At 47.4% G+C, this 16,348-nt stretch overlaps 1 protein-coding gene across 2 annotated transcripts in view; it reads left to right on the top strand.

The window, feature by feature from the left end:
- Positions 1-16,348, top strand: part of ZZEF1 (zinc finger ZZ-type and EF-hand domain containing 1) — a 1,404,152-nt gene that overhangs the window by 327,802 nt on the left and 1,060,002 nt on the right. The gene's annotated exons all lie outside the window — the stretch shown is intronic.

Raw genomic sequence — 16,348 nt, 5'->3', positions numbered from 1 at the left:
GAAAATATCTGCTAATTTTCCTGTTTTGATATCCTATCCCGTCTTTCTTTGTATCTCCCCTACCCCTGTCAGGAGAGCACTAACAAGCATAATTCCAAAACCACCCTCTTGTACCCTTGAATGTGGACATCATTTCCTCAAGTGGTCTATGAGGATTCAGAAAAGCATTTCTATTCTCTATTTGCCTCACACCATGTATCAGCTGCTGGTTGTGAAACCTATGGCTGTCATGTAAGCAAAATGTATGATTGTATTTGTTGCAACATTGTACTTATGTTTATGGCACATATCTGCCATTATCTTAAAGTGTTTCTCTCCATTGCAGGATTAAAGCCTTTATTAAAAATGAAGTCAGGTCTCCAGGGACCTGAAAGATGTTAATCCTCTAGAGAGAGTAAAGGAATTACAGATATGTTCTAATTGTAATACAGATTTTGTAGCGTGGCTGTTTTTGGAATCCAAATTATGTCTTAAAGCAATCTCCTGGTAACAGCTTGATATATGTGGGAACTCTGCTTGCTAGGTTCCCTCTTGGCCCATCCACTAAAAGTTCTCAACCGAGCTGCCTTAGTCATGAATATCAGAGGTTTTAAACCATCCTGCTTCTAGGAGCCTTCCACAGTTTTGCTGAGAGAATGGGGCCCTTCACCGCCACACTATATACAGAAGGCCACTTTTAATGTCAGCAAAGATTCTTTAGTATCTATGAGCTGGAAGGGCTTGGACAAAGAAGAGGAGTCTGGGATAATATTCACTTTATTTTTGCAACATACGCCACAATAATACAAACGCATTTCTGTCTGAGCAAGTTGTTTCATGACCTGTATATAATCATAACCTGTATATTGGCTGCATAGTGATTGCTGATTAAAAGGCTCATATAAATGCCCCAACCCAATTCCCAGTAAATTTTAATGATTGAATACACTATTAGAAAAGGGCTCCTGGTTGCTTATGTACTGCATCTCTGAGAGTTCTAGACTTTATTATTGAACTGTCTGTATTTATTTGTAGCCTGATGCTTCCCAAAAGCTAGTGAACATATCAAGAAGTTAGACCTCATAATATTTTGCTGTCTTTTTTTACTTCTGCTTATTTTTCTGTTATTTTTATTGTTTATTTTCTTTCCTTCTTGTCTTTCTTTCTCCTTCAGCCTTTCACTCTCCCTTCTTTTCCCCTGCCACTGCTGCCCCTGCGTTCCCGCACCCTACCTCCCTGCAAGGCGCTTTCCCGCCCTCCCGCCTCCCAGTTGACCACACCCCCGCCTCCCTGCCCTTCTTAATGGCAGCCGCTGCACACTGAGAGGGCGACTCCTCTGACCCCCTGGTCAGCTTCTGCTCACTCTCCTCTGTGTAGCTCCACCTGTTACTGCTGCCTCTGCCGCATTTCGAACTGAGAGCCTGCCCGACTCTCGGTTCGAGGCCCACCTCCACCTGCAGGTTCCTGCCTACGCCTCATCCGTGGTTGCCCAGTGGTCATCTGTATGTAAGTATCTTGCTGTCTCTTTCTATTTCTGCTTATTTTTCTGTCATTTTTTTCTTTTCTTTCCTTCTTGTCTCTTTCTTTCTCCTTCAGCCTTTCACTCTCCCTATGTTTCCAGCACCCCTGCTTCCCGTGGCCCCGTCCCCCTGCCTCCCTGTGAAGCGATTCCCCACCCTCCCACATCCCAGCTGACCGGACCCCCCCACATCCCTTCCCTTCTTAATGGTGGCTGCTGCACGGCCCCGCAGCAGGCATGCCAAAAGCTAGCCCGCCTGCGCCTAGACCGCGCCCAGCGCCACAAACCCTGGTCCTCCGACCTTCCATCGCTACAAAACAGAGACCCTCTACACGCTGAACACAGGATGATCCCCTGCCTGCCATCTCTGTTCACCCAGAGACACCCATCGACCGTTCTTCTGCCACCTGACCCTCACCCTACACCAAGCACTGGACCCTCCTGCCGCTGAGCTTTCGAACACCAACCTAGAGCATCTCAGCTGCATCCTCCTCAACATTCACTCCCTCCACAAACACACTGTAGAACTCTGGGACCTACTGGACTCCACCCGCCCGGATATTGCCATTGTCACTGAAACTTGGACATACCCAGCATCTGCACTGGCCATCGCCATCCCCAGCTACTACAAACTGCACCGCAAAGACTGGCCTTCTTGTCCAGGCGGCAGCCTGGCTATAGTACACAAATCCTCCCTCCGCTTGACAACCAATGCAGAAGAACACTACCCCCCTCATGGAGCACCTCCATTTCCAGATACATGCCACACCCAATTCAACCTTCCACAGCACCCTCATCTACAGGCCACCCGGCCCCCATCCAGCCTTCAGCAACTCCATCGTCGACCTCATTTCTCCTCACACTCTTGGCTCCTCAAACTACTTCCTCCTCGGCGACCTCAACTACCACATTGACAAAGGCAGCAACACCACTTTCCTGCTCGACAACCTCTCTACAATAGGACTAAAGCAACTGGTCACCTCACCAACACACATCTCTGGACACAAGCTCAACGTATTTCCTCCACCATCAACAACATCACCGTCGACAGCATCTCCACACTTCACTGGACTGACCACACTGTATCCATTTCACCATCACCTAACCGACCATCCACCTCTGCACACTCTTGAGCCCCAAGCAAAAAATGGAACCGGGTCACCGAGGAACAGCTCTCCAACACCCTCAGCAAGTCTCCCCAAACCCCTCACCGCAGATGCTAACATCTGAGCACGGAACTTCCACCAATGGCTCTTCGAATGTGCCAACACCCTAGCACCTCTCTGTAAGACCTCAGTTAAACACCCCCTCAAGAAGGCCAGCTGGTTCTCTCCCGCACTCCAGGACTGCAGGCACACCTGTTGACGGCTAGAGAAAAGATGGAGGAACAGCTAGTCCTTGGAAGAGTAAGAGGCTTTCAAAGCTGCCACCAAATCCCACCACCACCTCATCAGAGTCACCAGGAAAGCCGCCCTACAGGACCGTAACAGCGCCACTGTCATAAAACCAAAGAGCTCTTCGCCGTGGTCAAAGAGTTTGCATCCCTCCATCTGAAAACCTTGCGACAAGCTAGCCAACTTCTTCCTCCGGAAAATCAAAGACATATACGACAACTTTGGGTCCCAAGAACCTCCGTGCCCTCCAACAGCTCCACGGATCTGACCCATCGAACCACCATAGACTCTGCACCGCTGGACCACCCTCACCACAGACGAGACCAGCACCATCATGAGCAGCATCCACTCCGGAGCCCTGTCCTCACCACATTTTCAACAAGTCCAACACATCCATCGCACCCGAGCTCCGACACATCCTCAACTGTTTCATAAAGACAGCCACCTTCCCAGATGACTGGAAGCACATTGAGATCCGGCCGACCCCTTGGATGGGGTCCACAGGGTGTTGTATGATTTTTTTTTTTTTATAGATACATGAGGTGTGATTGAGTTTGAATGTTTGGGTTTTGGATTGTTTTAGAGTGAGTTATGTCGTGAGCCAGATAATATGTATCTTATTTGTTAATTGATTGTATACTGCATGGACTATATATATATATGATGTATGTACATATATGAACCCCGCCCCCCAAAATGCCGGCATTACCCGGCTGCATCCACCCTGAGGGGGTCGGTGCGGCATGCGGGAGCCAGCCACCACTTTTAAAATAAAATAAGTACCACTGTCTCCGGTACTCGGAAAAATCGCACTCCAAGGCTTGTATTATGCGAAAAGAAAGTTTAATGGTGATGCGTTTCAATCTCCAAGAGATCTTACTCACAGCCAATGTAAACATTAAGTGCACCACCACACTTAAAAACAAGTAAACCACATTAAAAATGGTAAAAAGACCGTGAACCATTTACAAAGTGAAGGAGGAAAGACCAATAAATATGTATATATTAATAATACATCTCCTCTTGAAAGTGACCCATTGTGCAGAGAAAATGTACCCAAATATAAAAATAACATCCATATCATAATAATAATAATAACAATAACATTGCTACCATATTGCACATGAAAAAAGCTAGCTTTCATTCCAGATCACCTAGATGGAAAAAACAAAATCACATTTTAATCATGCTCTAATTTCATTTTACAAATGCCCATATCCTATCAAAGCTCGATAAAGAAACCCAAAGAAAACACTTGTATAAATTTCGGCCAAGTGGCCATATCCTTATTTTTATGTCACTATTGTCACTGCCCTTATACCACTGAATAAAAATATATTATATGCTTGTTAATGATATGTATAAACATGTAATTTAAATATACAATTCATTATTCAAAGGGCGCTCTGAAAGTGATCTCATAAGAAACATGGTTTCATTATGACTTTTACAAACGTGCACTTGCAACCCTTATTCAGACTCATGAAAGCTAGATCCTCATATTGTATATCAGCCAAACTGATTTTATCATGTCTTTCTCCTACAATACAAACACCGTGCACTCACTTTTATATGTATAAACTGGAAAAAAGTACTTAGAAAACTTCTACTCACTGCATTACAAAAGCAAACTGAAAGGAAAACATATATTACATATAAAAATACCACTGACTCATGTCATACACGAATGAAATAATATACAGAAGACAAAGAGTGAAGATTATTGATTATCTCATATTATAAATGTTTTCAACCTATATGTACAGAAAGTTCCTCGTCAAGATTCAGACCCATTGGGCCTTACATTTGAGATGCATAATATATTCAGACTACAGAATCCAAGTTTCCTTTCCCTGTTGCCTTCTCTTGTTGACACCTCCTCTCTGTCAATACCAAAAAAGGAAAGAGTGTCAGAATTTGTGGCATTAACTTGTTCCCAGTGTCTTGCAACAGGGTAACTGTGATCACAATTTCTGATTGCCCTCAAATGTTCCTGAACACGCTTCTTTTTTTTTTTTTTTTTAAATCTGTTTATTAAACACAATCTTCACACAACAATACAATAGCTGTTCGCCATTTTGCAATACGTTTGTACAATTGTATAATTTTACACAGCATTGCTACACCGTAAGATGTCAAAGAGAGAAGAGGGGAAGGGGGGATAGAAAGAGGGGAACGAGAATAACTGAAAGGGAGAACATTTATAACCAATCCTAAGAGTGCGAGAAAATTAAGGGCAGAGTGAAAGGAGGGTACAGTGGCATTTAGCGTGAGAGCTATTATGGGGAATGATTGCGGCTTAAGGGGGTCTGGCCAAACTCTGACGGCATCCGTAATTGAGGTGAATTACATCTCAAGGGTGTAAAAAGTGTCTGTGGTATTGACAGATACAAGGGCAAGAATATTTTACATGTTGTAAATGTATGTTACATGCCTATGTTAGCGCGTGGGGTGCGAATGGGTGCAGCTGGGAAGTGTCATTTGAGAGAGAAGGAGAATATTAGCAATGAGTTCAGTTAAGGACAATCAGAACTGGTACCGTGTAGCTAAAGTATTAACGGCGTCAGCTCAAGCTGTGTTGTTTGTATGTTGTATCCTGTTCACGGGGGGTACATGTCATCTCTGGCCTCTATTGCCACCACAAACGTGTCCCAAATCTCCGGGCCCGAAAGAATGAGACCTCTGTGCTGTAGCAAGTGCAGCGTCTGTGCTTCAGCTTGAGATCGGCTATGTAACTCCCGTAGCCATGTCGCGTGGGAGGGGGTATGTGGGGCTTTCCAATGTGTTGCTATCAAACGTTTATACACCACAAATGCCAGGTCTATAAACCTGTGCGTATGTTTATCTTTTTTGACACGATGACGTATGCCGAGTAAACAGGAGTCAGGTGTGGGTACCAGGGTGTGAGATGAGATCTCTGCTGTGATCTCCGTCACTCGTTGCCAGGCCAAGTTTATGGGATGGCAACTCCAAACCATATGATAGAAGTCAGCTGCTGGTGTAGCGCATCTGGGACACGTTGGTGTTGTATTGGGGTAGATTTTTTGGATGCGAGCTGGTGATAGATATGATTGGTGAAGATAATTAAATTGGGTGTAACGTAGGCGAGGGTTACGGGATATTGATTTGATTGTTGCAAGGGCAGTAACCCAGGTCTTCTGTGGTAATGGGGTAGAAAGGACAGAGTCCCAACGCGCTTTCGCATGTGGCAGTGTTGTGCATATTGCCTCAAGCAATGCTTTATATAGTGTGGTAATAATGCCCTTTGAGCTGCCAATAGTTAGGATAATGGTGAGCAGTGAGGATTCGGGAGGTTCCGAGTCTCCTACGCCCCAGATGTTGTTGAGCAGTAGCTTTATAGCATTAAATGTTAGAAAGGCCCCATTTTGCATAATGCCTGCAGTCACCAGTTCCGCGAACGTATGCATCGCGGAGCTAGAGTATAAATCACCTATTTGGAGCCTATTCATTTCTCGTGTATCGTGGTGTAGTGACAGGGTTTGGGTACCCGGCAATTGAAGCAGTGGCAACAGGGGCGAATAGGGGAGAGATGTGGTCTTATTTTGGACATATCTGCGCCAGCAGAATCGGGCTGCCTCTAGTAATATTAGTCTGGGAAGCGTGTGAGGAGCGTTAGTTAGTATCGAGAGCAGCAGCCCCTGTGGTGCTGTATGTGTCTGTAACATCTTGCTTTCAACCGACGGGGTGTCACGTAACCATGTGGACAGCCAAGATAATTGAGCGGCTGCGTAATATCTTTCGAAGTTAGGCATTCCCAGTCCACCCATCTCCTGCGGGTGTTGTGTTATTAACAACGCCACTCTGCGTCTATCCTTACCCCAGAGTAAATCAGTTAGCATTGATTGTAGCTTATTAAAAAAGGAACGTGGCAAGCACAGCGGGAGGGCTGTAAAGTAATACAAAAACCTTGGAAGGATGAGCATCTTGGCTATCGCCACCCGGCCCATTGGTGACAGAGGGAGTGAGCTCCAGAAGGATATTGAGCCACGAACAGAGGCAAGGACCCTATCTATGTTTCCTTCTTTTAGATCTATAATGGAGTGATAGATCTGCACTCCCAGATATTTAAAGGTTATATACGACCAGGGTAATTTATATTGCGGTAGTGTCGTATGGTGAGCTACCGGGGATGGAGAAATGGGGAATATGCTTGATTTGGACCAGTTGACGTGCAGTCCAGAGGCGATGGCGAAGGAGTCTAGCAACTGCAATACCTCCGTCATGTGGGCCGAATGGTCACGCAGATATATTAAGGCATCATCTGCATACAAAGATACGATGTGGTGGGTATTAGACTCCGGGATGCCCCATATATGTGCGTAGCTCCGTAGTTTAATCGCAAGTGGCTCCATGGCAATAGCGAACAGCAATGGGGATAATGGGCAGCCTTGTCTAGTGCCCCTGCCTATGGGGAATGCTTCAGAGATGACTCGTCCATTTTTGACACGGGCAGTGGGCCTGGAGTAAAGCGTTTTGATCCAGTTAATAAAACCAGTGCCGAAACCAAATGCTTTGAGTGTGTGTAAAAGATAATTCCAGCTGAGTGTATCAAATGCTTTTTCTATATCTAGGGAAAGAGCCAATGCTTCCGAGTTTGCATTGCTGTGTATTATATGTAAGAGTCTCCTAATGTTCAGGAAAGTGCTTCTGCCAGGAATGAAGCCTGATTGATCATGGTGTATTAAAGACGGTAAGTAGGGGAGGAGCCTGTTTGCGAGTGCTTTTCCTAATAATTTGCAGTCTGTGTTTAGCAAAGAGAGCGGCCTGTATGATTTGACATCTAGAGGGTCACGACCCATTTTTGGAAGAACCACTATCAATGCTTCGCACATTGAGTCCGGTAGTTGTAATTTACGATGTGCTTCATTGAGTACTTCTGTAAGTGGGTGTAGTAAGAGGGCGGAGTGGGAATTGTAATATTCTATCGGTAGGCCATCTGACCCGGGTGTTTTATTACGTGCCATTTGTGATAGTGCAAGCCGCAGTTCTTCAATAGTGATAGGGCCGTCTAGGGTGGCGGAGTTGTCAAGGATAGGTTGATTTTGGGGGACCAGGTATAGTGTGTCAATAAGATGTTGCTCTGGAGGTTGTGGAGGGGGTGTATAGAGGGTGCGATAATATGTGAAGAAGGCGTCGTTTATGCCTGCTTGGGTATTAACGATGGTGTCAGAGTTTACGCGTATTGCGCCAATGGGTGTTGATTGTGATGGCTGCCGAGTCAGCCAAGCTAATAATCTACCAGATCTGTCACCTTCAGCGTGTTGTCTGGTCATATAGTGTCTATAATCATGTTTACTCAATCTATTGTCTGTCTCCTTGTGAGTAGACCTAAGCAGGTGTAGTGTTGCCAGTGCGGGTTCGGTGTTATCGTTTGCATTCTCTGCGCTTCGGAGCTTTGTTTCTAAGTCTTGTAATTCCTTAATGAGTACCTTCCTGACCCCTACCGTAGCCGAAAGGCAATGACCCCTTATCACCACTTTATGAGCGTCCCATTCTATGGCACGAGATGAGGTTGTGTTTTTATTTGATAGGAAGTAATCAGTTAAACTTTTGGAGATATCTTGTTGAAAAGGAGGATCTAGGAGGGCTTCTGGTTGCAGACGCCATGTTGGTATCCGAGTGTGCATGTGTCCCCATGTCAATGTCAGGCATAATGGGTTGTGGTCTGATATTGTGCGTGCCAAATATTCAGATAAGCAAATTTTATGATTAATAGTGGTGGATACAAAGAATATATCTATCCTAGTATGCAGTTTATGTACTGGGGAGAAGTAAGAATATTCACGGTGAGTGGGGTGGTGCACCCTCCATATATCTCTTAGTCCATTGTTTGATGCCCACTGCGCCAAAGTCTCTGAGGCGCGATTAGCGGGGGCTGCAATAAGTGGGGGAAATGAGCGGTCCATTTGAGTGTCCAGGACACTATTGAAATCACCCCCCCATATGCATTCCAGTGTGGGGTCGCTAAGGTTGCCAGTAGTGAGCGTGGACAAGAAGTCACGCTGGTTCACGTTTGGGGAGTATAGTGCGACCAGAGCTAATGGGGACCCGTCTAAGGCGCCTTCAAGTATTACATATCTACCATTTGGATCACATTGTGTGCGAGAGAGTACAAACGGGACACTAGGTGCTATCCAGATGGCTACTCCGCGAGCAAAGGACGAAGAAGTGGTGCCGTATAATTGACCCTTCCATTTTGAACGCGCAGTGTCCAGGATGGATTTGGTGAAATGTGTCTCTTGCAGTAGAGCTATGTGTATTTGATATCTTGTAAGAAAAGCATGAATTCTTTGGCGTTTTCGAGGATTAGCCATACCCTTAACATTCCATGTGAGTATTTTGTATTTCAGGGTCCCTTGGTGCTTGTGAGTAGCCATAGTTGTTTTTTGTATATTATATAATCTGAATTATAATTATCTGTCAACCCAATCTTGACATTGTTATGGGACCCAGTCACTATGATTGGCTGACCAGTAAGTAACAAGCTGTCAGCTGTACATTTGTTACTACAGTAAGCGTTCCATATGTGTTTGCCGTTTTTTTATGTTTAACCCGCCTACTGTAAATCCGTACTCCTAATATAGAGGTGCACACTAAAACAACATACAACAAATAAACCATTAACATATAGAAAACGATACCGGAAAAATCCAGTGTGAGATAATTGTCCATATGGAGCAGGGGGGTGGCAATTAGCGTTGGTGCAAGAGTGCGGTCTTACCCTGCCCGGGTTTCCTATGGTTTAGAAATCAAAGCGCACCAGTCGGGGGGGGCACCCGTTGGCTGCAAGACTGCGCGCAAGAGCATTGAAGAAGCTGTGGTGAAAACTTTTCGACGTTAAGTAAGCAAGTCCGACCTTTCAGCAGATATCATCCGCCGTGCGTGGAGTAAGGAGAGGACCACGTGTGGACTCGGTTGAGTCAGAGTTTGTATCCTGTTCCAGTTCGATTTCCGTTTGCAAAGGTAGTACAATGGTAGAAGCGTTGACAAAATTAGATGTTGCCCGGAGGAGCTGAGAGCGCTCGGATTTTGCCTGCTCAGGTGAGGGTCCGGCTCTTTGTTTCTTGCGTTGTTTACGGTTCAGAGTAGAGAGAGATCTAGTGTCATCCTGAGTACTTGCATCCAGCGGGTCCGCCAGGCCTTTAGCATGCAGCCAAGTCCAGGCATCTTCTGGGGTAGTAAAAAAGAAAGTGCGAGAGTCATCCTGTACTCGAAGTCTGGCTGGGAACATCAGTGAATATTTGATATCGTGTTTGCGGAGGCATGTTTTAACACGATAGAAGGAGTTGCGTTTTTTTTGCACTTCTGCTGTAAAGTCCGGGTAGGCTGTTATCGTAGCATTTTCGTAGCACACTGGACCTAATTTCCGAAATAGTTGGAGGATAAGGTCTCTGTCTCGGTAGTTGAGGAGTCTTATTATAAGAGGACGTGGCTGTGAGCCGGGTGCTGGAGGTCTGCCTGGGATCCTATGTGCTCTTTCAACCGAGAAGAACTTCGGGATATTGTTTTTAAAGATTGTGTCTATGAGCCATTGTTCAATGAACAGTTCCGCGCTTAAGCCCTCTGTGCGTTCGGGGAATCCGACCAGGCGTATGTTGTTGCGGCGGGACCTGCCTTCTGCATCTTCCGTTCTGCGCTTCAGGAGATCAACTTCTGTTGACAGCTGCGTTAGCTGTGTTTGCAGGTCTTTCATGGAGCCAGGTAAGGACGCCGTGTCTTTTTCAAGTTCGGATACTCTATCGGCCAAAGCATGTTGGTCCGTGCGAAGGATGTTGAGATCTTCTGTTACAGAGCCTATTTTGGCTTCCAAGGTGGTCTTAGTGTCTAGAATGGCTTGCAAGATTTTTTCGAATTGTGAAGTGTGTGATTGTAAAGTTAGCTCCAGCTTCTGTAACGTTGATTGCGCAGTGATGTGGGCTTCTGGAGGGGGTGTTATAGTGTGATCCATTTTGGTGAGAGGTGCTCTGGTGGTCTTTGGTTTCACCATTTGAGGACTGCAGCAGTGTCCGTGAGTTAGTATTGTGTTTGGAGACCCTGCAGTGAAAGCCGCCTGGTCAGATGTTGAGGCAAGCCAGCCGATCTGGGCACACGTCCGACGAATAACTTGGGGAGGATCAGCCAGAAGCGTTGACTAACAGCTTAAGGAGGACGCAGTTAGTGGTGCCAGCCAGGTACCGCACTGTTGAAGAGGCGTGGATTCGGCGCTTTTAGACTAGATAGGAGCAGTGTCTGTGCCTGAACTTTTGAGTTTTTGAAAGGAATATTTGATGTATTATGAAGTTTTGATCTGAGGGGTGTCGCCAAGAGGCTCACCTTGCGTTATTGGCTGCGCCCCTTGTGCCGCGGGTATCTGTACGCAGTTTGTTCTGCAGCTACCCCTTCACTACTAAGGAGTGGAGTGCGGTAAAATTGGTGTGGGCACGGACTGCCTGTGTAGGGTGATTCAACTTTACTGGTTCTGTTTTTCTTGGTGTCATAGGAGGTCACGGTGGGGCTTGGGGTGATATTATCACACTAATATGGTCAAACAGTGCACCAGGCGTGCATAGCGTTTGTGGGGAGGATGCTGAAGCAGTGTGATGCTCTTTGCCGACGAGTTCGTCATTTCTGGGCCGAAGGATCACGGCCCCACAAATTGTTAAAGCACCCAAAATGGCGGCCACCGATTATGGGATCCTTTTGCGAGCAATTTTCCAGGACGACAGCATTGCTTGGCTTAAATTAATCCCAGATATGAGACAAAACGTCTGTGGGGGATGTTTAAGCAGTGTGGTTTCCTTTGTCGATGGGTTCGGCACTCCTGAGCCATAGGATCCCGGCCCCACAAAGTTTTGAATCGCCCAAAATGGCGGCCTCCGAATATGCGGACGTCCGATTAAATCATTCGTTTTTTTTTTTTTTTTTCCCCCGTTCTTTAGGCCGGCAGCGGTGCTTAATTTAAATTGGTCCCAGGTATGGGACAAGTCTACGGGACGCGCGGGCGTCCGATGGGTGCCTGGGCAAGGGGAAGGAGCGGCACGAGCAGACGCGCTCCAGCGCGGCTCGAGATTGAGCAAGGCCGTGTACGGGAGGACTCGGCCGGCCCTGCGCACGCCGGGGAGCCCTCCGCGGGCTAACGATCAGCCCCGGCGCGCGTGGCGGAGGCGCAGCGGCGAGCTCCTACCTTTGTGGTAGCGACGGGGACTGGGCGGCAGCTCCAGTTCAACCGAGCATGCGGCTTCGATCTGCTGGGCCGCGCGGACTTGAAAGCGAGCACGGGTTTTCCTCCGGGAATACGGCGGCTGCAAAGTCGCAGTCGCGGTCGGCGATACAGTCCTCCGGGGCCCCCCAAGCGGTTACCCCACCCTGCAACGGGGGGAGGGGGCTGGGGGCTCAACAGCAGGATAATTGTGCGGGCTGGGTGACGGAGCTGCAGTTTATGCTGCCGCTCCGATCGCCATCTTGGCCACGCCCCCCTGAACACGCTTCTTAACAGGAAAAATAGTACTCCCAATGTAACGCAAGCCACATAGGCATTCTGGAACATAAACACAGAAATCACTGTTGCATGTGATTAACTTGTTGATCTGTCTATCCTGTCCATTGGGGATCAGATAAAACTTCACATTGCTACTGTTCTTACAGGCTTTGCACTTACCACACTTATAAAAGGCTTTCTGTTCTGCTAGCCAGCAGCCCTGGTTTGGAACTATCTTCCTAACAGTATGAACCAACATATCTCTCACTGACCTTGCTTTGCGATATGTAGTCAGTGGAAAAGGCGAGACCTTTATTGCCAATTACAGTATCCGATTTCACCACATGCCATTGTTTTGACATCATCCTTTTGATTTCCTGTGATTCGACATTGTAGGTGGTAATAAGTCTCACTCTCCCCTCAGCCGTAGAGATTTTGGATTTTTTAGCAAAAAGATCCCTTCTAGGGACCGTTCTTGCTCTGTCCCTAGCTGCCGAAAGGATTTTATGGGGATACCCTCACACCTGAAATCTATGCAACATAATGGCCTCCTCATTCTCATATGACTTAACATCACTGCAGTTACGCCTGGCCCTCAAAAGTTCCCCATAGGGGATGCTCCACTTCCAATTAGTTGGATGATGACTTCATGCATGCAATAGACTATTGCCTCCTGTCTCCTTACGATGAAGGCTAGTACACACCTTACCTCCCTGAATCTCCACTTGTGCATCTAAAAAATCCATTGCACTACTATGGAACTGGTGGGTGAAAGCTAGATTTATCTCATTGCATGATATAAATTTCAAAAAATCAAGTAAGAGACTGGCAGACCCATCCCAGATGACAAATATGTCATCAATGTACCTTATCCAGAGAGTTATATGTCTTGTCCAATGCTCATTCTCGTCTGTCCAAACTTCTTGTTCCCACCATCCCATAAAAATGGATGGCCTTATCTAAAAAAATGTCTACATGCTCCAATTCCCAATGCATGTTTGATGCACGTGTACAAAGATACAACATCTATGGTGACCAGAAGATATGTGGGCTTCCAGGGTATTTCCTTAATTTTAGGAATAAAATCTGCACTGTTCCTACAATATGAAGGAAGGTTCAGACTATAAGGTAGCAGGAAAAAATCAAAATAAATGGTAGTAGGCTCCAAAAGACTACCATTGGCCGAAATAATAGGTCTTCCAGGGGGATTGATCTTATTTTTGTGGATTTTTGGAAGCATGTGAAAACAAGGTGCTACAGGTTTTTGTACATATAAAAACTGAAATTCTTCCATGCTAAGCAGACCTCGTTCTCTCCAATCACTAAGTTTGCTATGGTAGCATCCAATGAACTGTTAATACATTTCACAAGATGAGGTCTCATAATCCCTTGATTTCATAAGCTATCTATCAGCTTCCTTCAAATATTTTTGAACATCCCATAAGACTACATTTCCACCCTTACCAGAAGGTTTAATCACAATATTTGGATCCTTTGCTAATAATTGCGAAGCCAATTTCTAGGATATCGTGAGATTTTCCACAAAACAATTCTTACTTTTTTGCCACATCTTCAACAAATCCCTTGTGACTAGCTCCTGAAAGGTATCAATATTGTCATGTGGAGTATTTGGGCTACATTTAGAATCTGATAGAGACATCTTGTTGTAGATTCCTTACCTTTTGATTTCCCCCAGGCGTCAGACTGGATCCGGAGACTTTTCTTTGAGCAGTACCTCTGCACGCCGTTGGGTGGCATCGGTCGACTCCGCGGGCGTCGTATTCGCCCTGATGACATCGCGGTCGTATATAGGCGCCACCCCGGCACGCTGACATCAGTTCTTTTCTTTCCGTGCCAGCCTACACGCAGATCCGGAGAGGAGCTACCTCAGTCATTCTTTTTACTACGACGACATTTTTGTTGAACATTTCTGACGAGGTCGTGGATGCGTCGAGGGATGTCCCCGCAAGACCGGTTTTAAGCCCTGTGATGTCGGTGACGGATCAGCACCTCGTGTATCTTTAGTGCCTGGAGTGCGATCATGACCTGAAGTCGTGCTCCGAGTGTTGGACCATGAACCTGGAAGCATTGAGGGAGCGGTCCCTAAAGCTAATGGTGGCCCGACCCTCGACCCGCAGCACTCATGGTCTCGTTAGAGAGGAAGGTCTCAAGACTGGCTGCTGATTAACCACCACTCTTCGTCCTCCAAGTCATCGAGACATTCGGGTCATAAGAAAAAGAAGTCGAAGAAGGACAAAGGTTCTCGGCTTCACCCTGTTGCTCGGACGATGCGGCGAGGGAAGAGCGCCAACGCTCTAGGCCTCTGTCCTTCAAGCCTTCAAGCCTTCATCTGGGTTGGCCCTGCGCTTCCCCGACTTCCCGGGAGCCAGAGCCACCCCTGCCAAGCTAAAATAATTTTATGAGGCAATGTGCCTAATTTTTGGGCAGACAGACCCACCTTCGGCGCCCTCGGGCACAGGTGAGTCAGTGAGGGCCCCCTCAGGTTCTAAGTCGTCGGCTTCGACCACGGGTCCGGAAGGCTCCACCAGATCCAATCTCAGATCCGCCCGACGCTGGTCGTGCCACAGCAACATCCTCCAGCATCGAGTCAGAAATCGCCGCTCCAGACGTCGGTGGGGCCCACAATCAACGTCGATCCTATTATCATACCTGACGACCCAGAGCCAGAACGACGTTGCTCGACGCCGATTCCATTTTCTTTGGGCTCTCCTGGGCCCAGGGTTGATCCAAACCCTTATACTTACAGGTATGGATACGGGGAAAGTTTAGAGGGGCCACTGGGCCCTTTAGAATACCAGCTTGACCCCCCAAATGAACCGGGTGCAGGAATTGGGTGATGCCAGGGTACTAGACACCTCCCCTGACACTGGTATGCTCTCGCCCCCTACCGTGGTGACGGAGGAGGGCGCCACATACTCCATGGTGGTGAGAAGGGCGGCTGAGGTCTTGGATCTTGAATTAGCTTCTGTGCCGGTTAGGCCTAACATCCCAACTGAAGTGCTTCAGACTGGGTCTTCCACATCAGAACCCCTTCTCCCCTTTATTGAAGCACTGACGGACGTCCTTTTGGGTACTTGGTCCAGACCCAGTACAGGGGCTCCTGTAAATAGGACGATTGCCCGCCGCCATCAGCCTGCGCCAACAGACCCGAAATTCCTCACTTAACACCCCATGCCTGAGAGCCTTGTGATCCAGGCTTCTTCTTCTTCTTCCTCTTCCTCTGGCGCATTCCCTGCCGCACCCCCGGATAGGGAATCAAAAAGAGTGGATAATTTGGGGAAGAAAATGTTTTCTTCTGCCAGTCCAATGCTGTGGTTGGTGAACACCGCATGCTTTTTGGGCCGCTATTCCCATACTCTCTGTGGTACGGTCTCGCAGGTGTTGCCTACAGTTTCGGAGGAGACCCGGACTGTCCTCTCCCAAGCGCTCGCATATGGGAGAGATGCAGCCAAGTTCATCATCCACCTTGGACTGGACTCTCTAGGCAGATCGGTTGCATCGACAGTGGCACTAAGGTGGCAGTCACGCCTGGCTGGGAACATCTGGCTTCCCGGGGCATGTTCAGCAAACCTGAATGGACATGCCCTTTGATGGTACCCGTCTCTTCTGAGACAAGGCGGACTCGGGCTGGAGCACTTTAAGGATTCCTGAGCCACAGCTCGGGCCCTTGGCCTCGCACCTGCCCCTAGACCCCACCAGTCCACCTCTCGCCCCTTTCATAGTTTTGAAAGGGGCACCCAATAGCGTCCTTTTCCACCGAGCCATCGACCCGCGCATGCTGTACTGCCCCTCCTTGGTCTCTATACCTTCCTAGTCCGTCAGAACACCTGGAACCAGTTGGAGGCAGGATTCGCCATCATCTGCCCCACTGGAGATCCATTACCACGGACAGGTGGGTCCTCCAGATTGTTCGGAGTCTTTCGAGTCTTTTCTCCCAGCCATGCCACCTTCATTCGA

Source organism: Pleurodeles waltl, chromosome 3_2, assembly GCF_031143425.1.
Source record: "Pleurodeles waltl isolate 20211129_DDA chromosome 3_2, aPleWal1.hap1.20221129, whole genome shotgun sequence".
NCBI lineage: Eukaryota > Metazoa > Chordata > Amphibia > Caudata > Salamandridae > Pleurodeles > Pleurodeles waltl.
The sequence above is the reverse complement of the archived record's forward strand: the minus strand, read 5'-3'. Positions and strand labels throughout refer to the sequence as shown.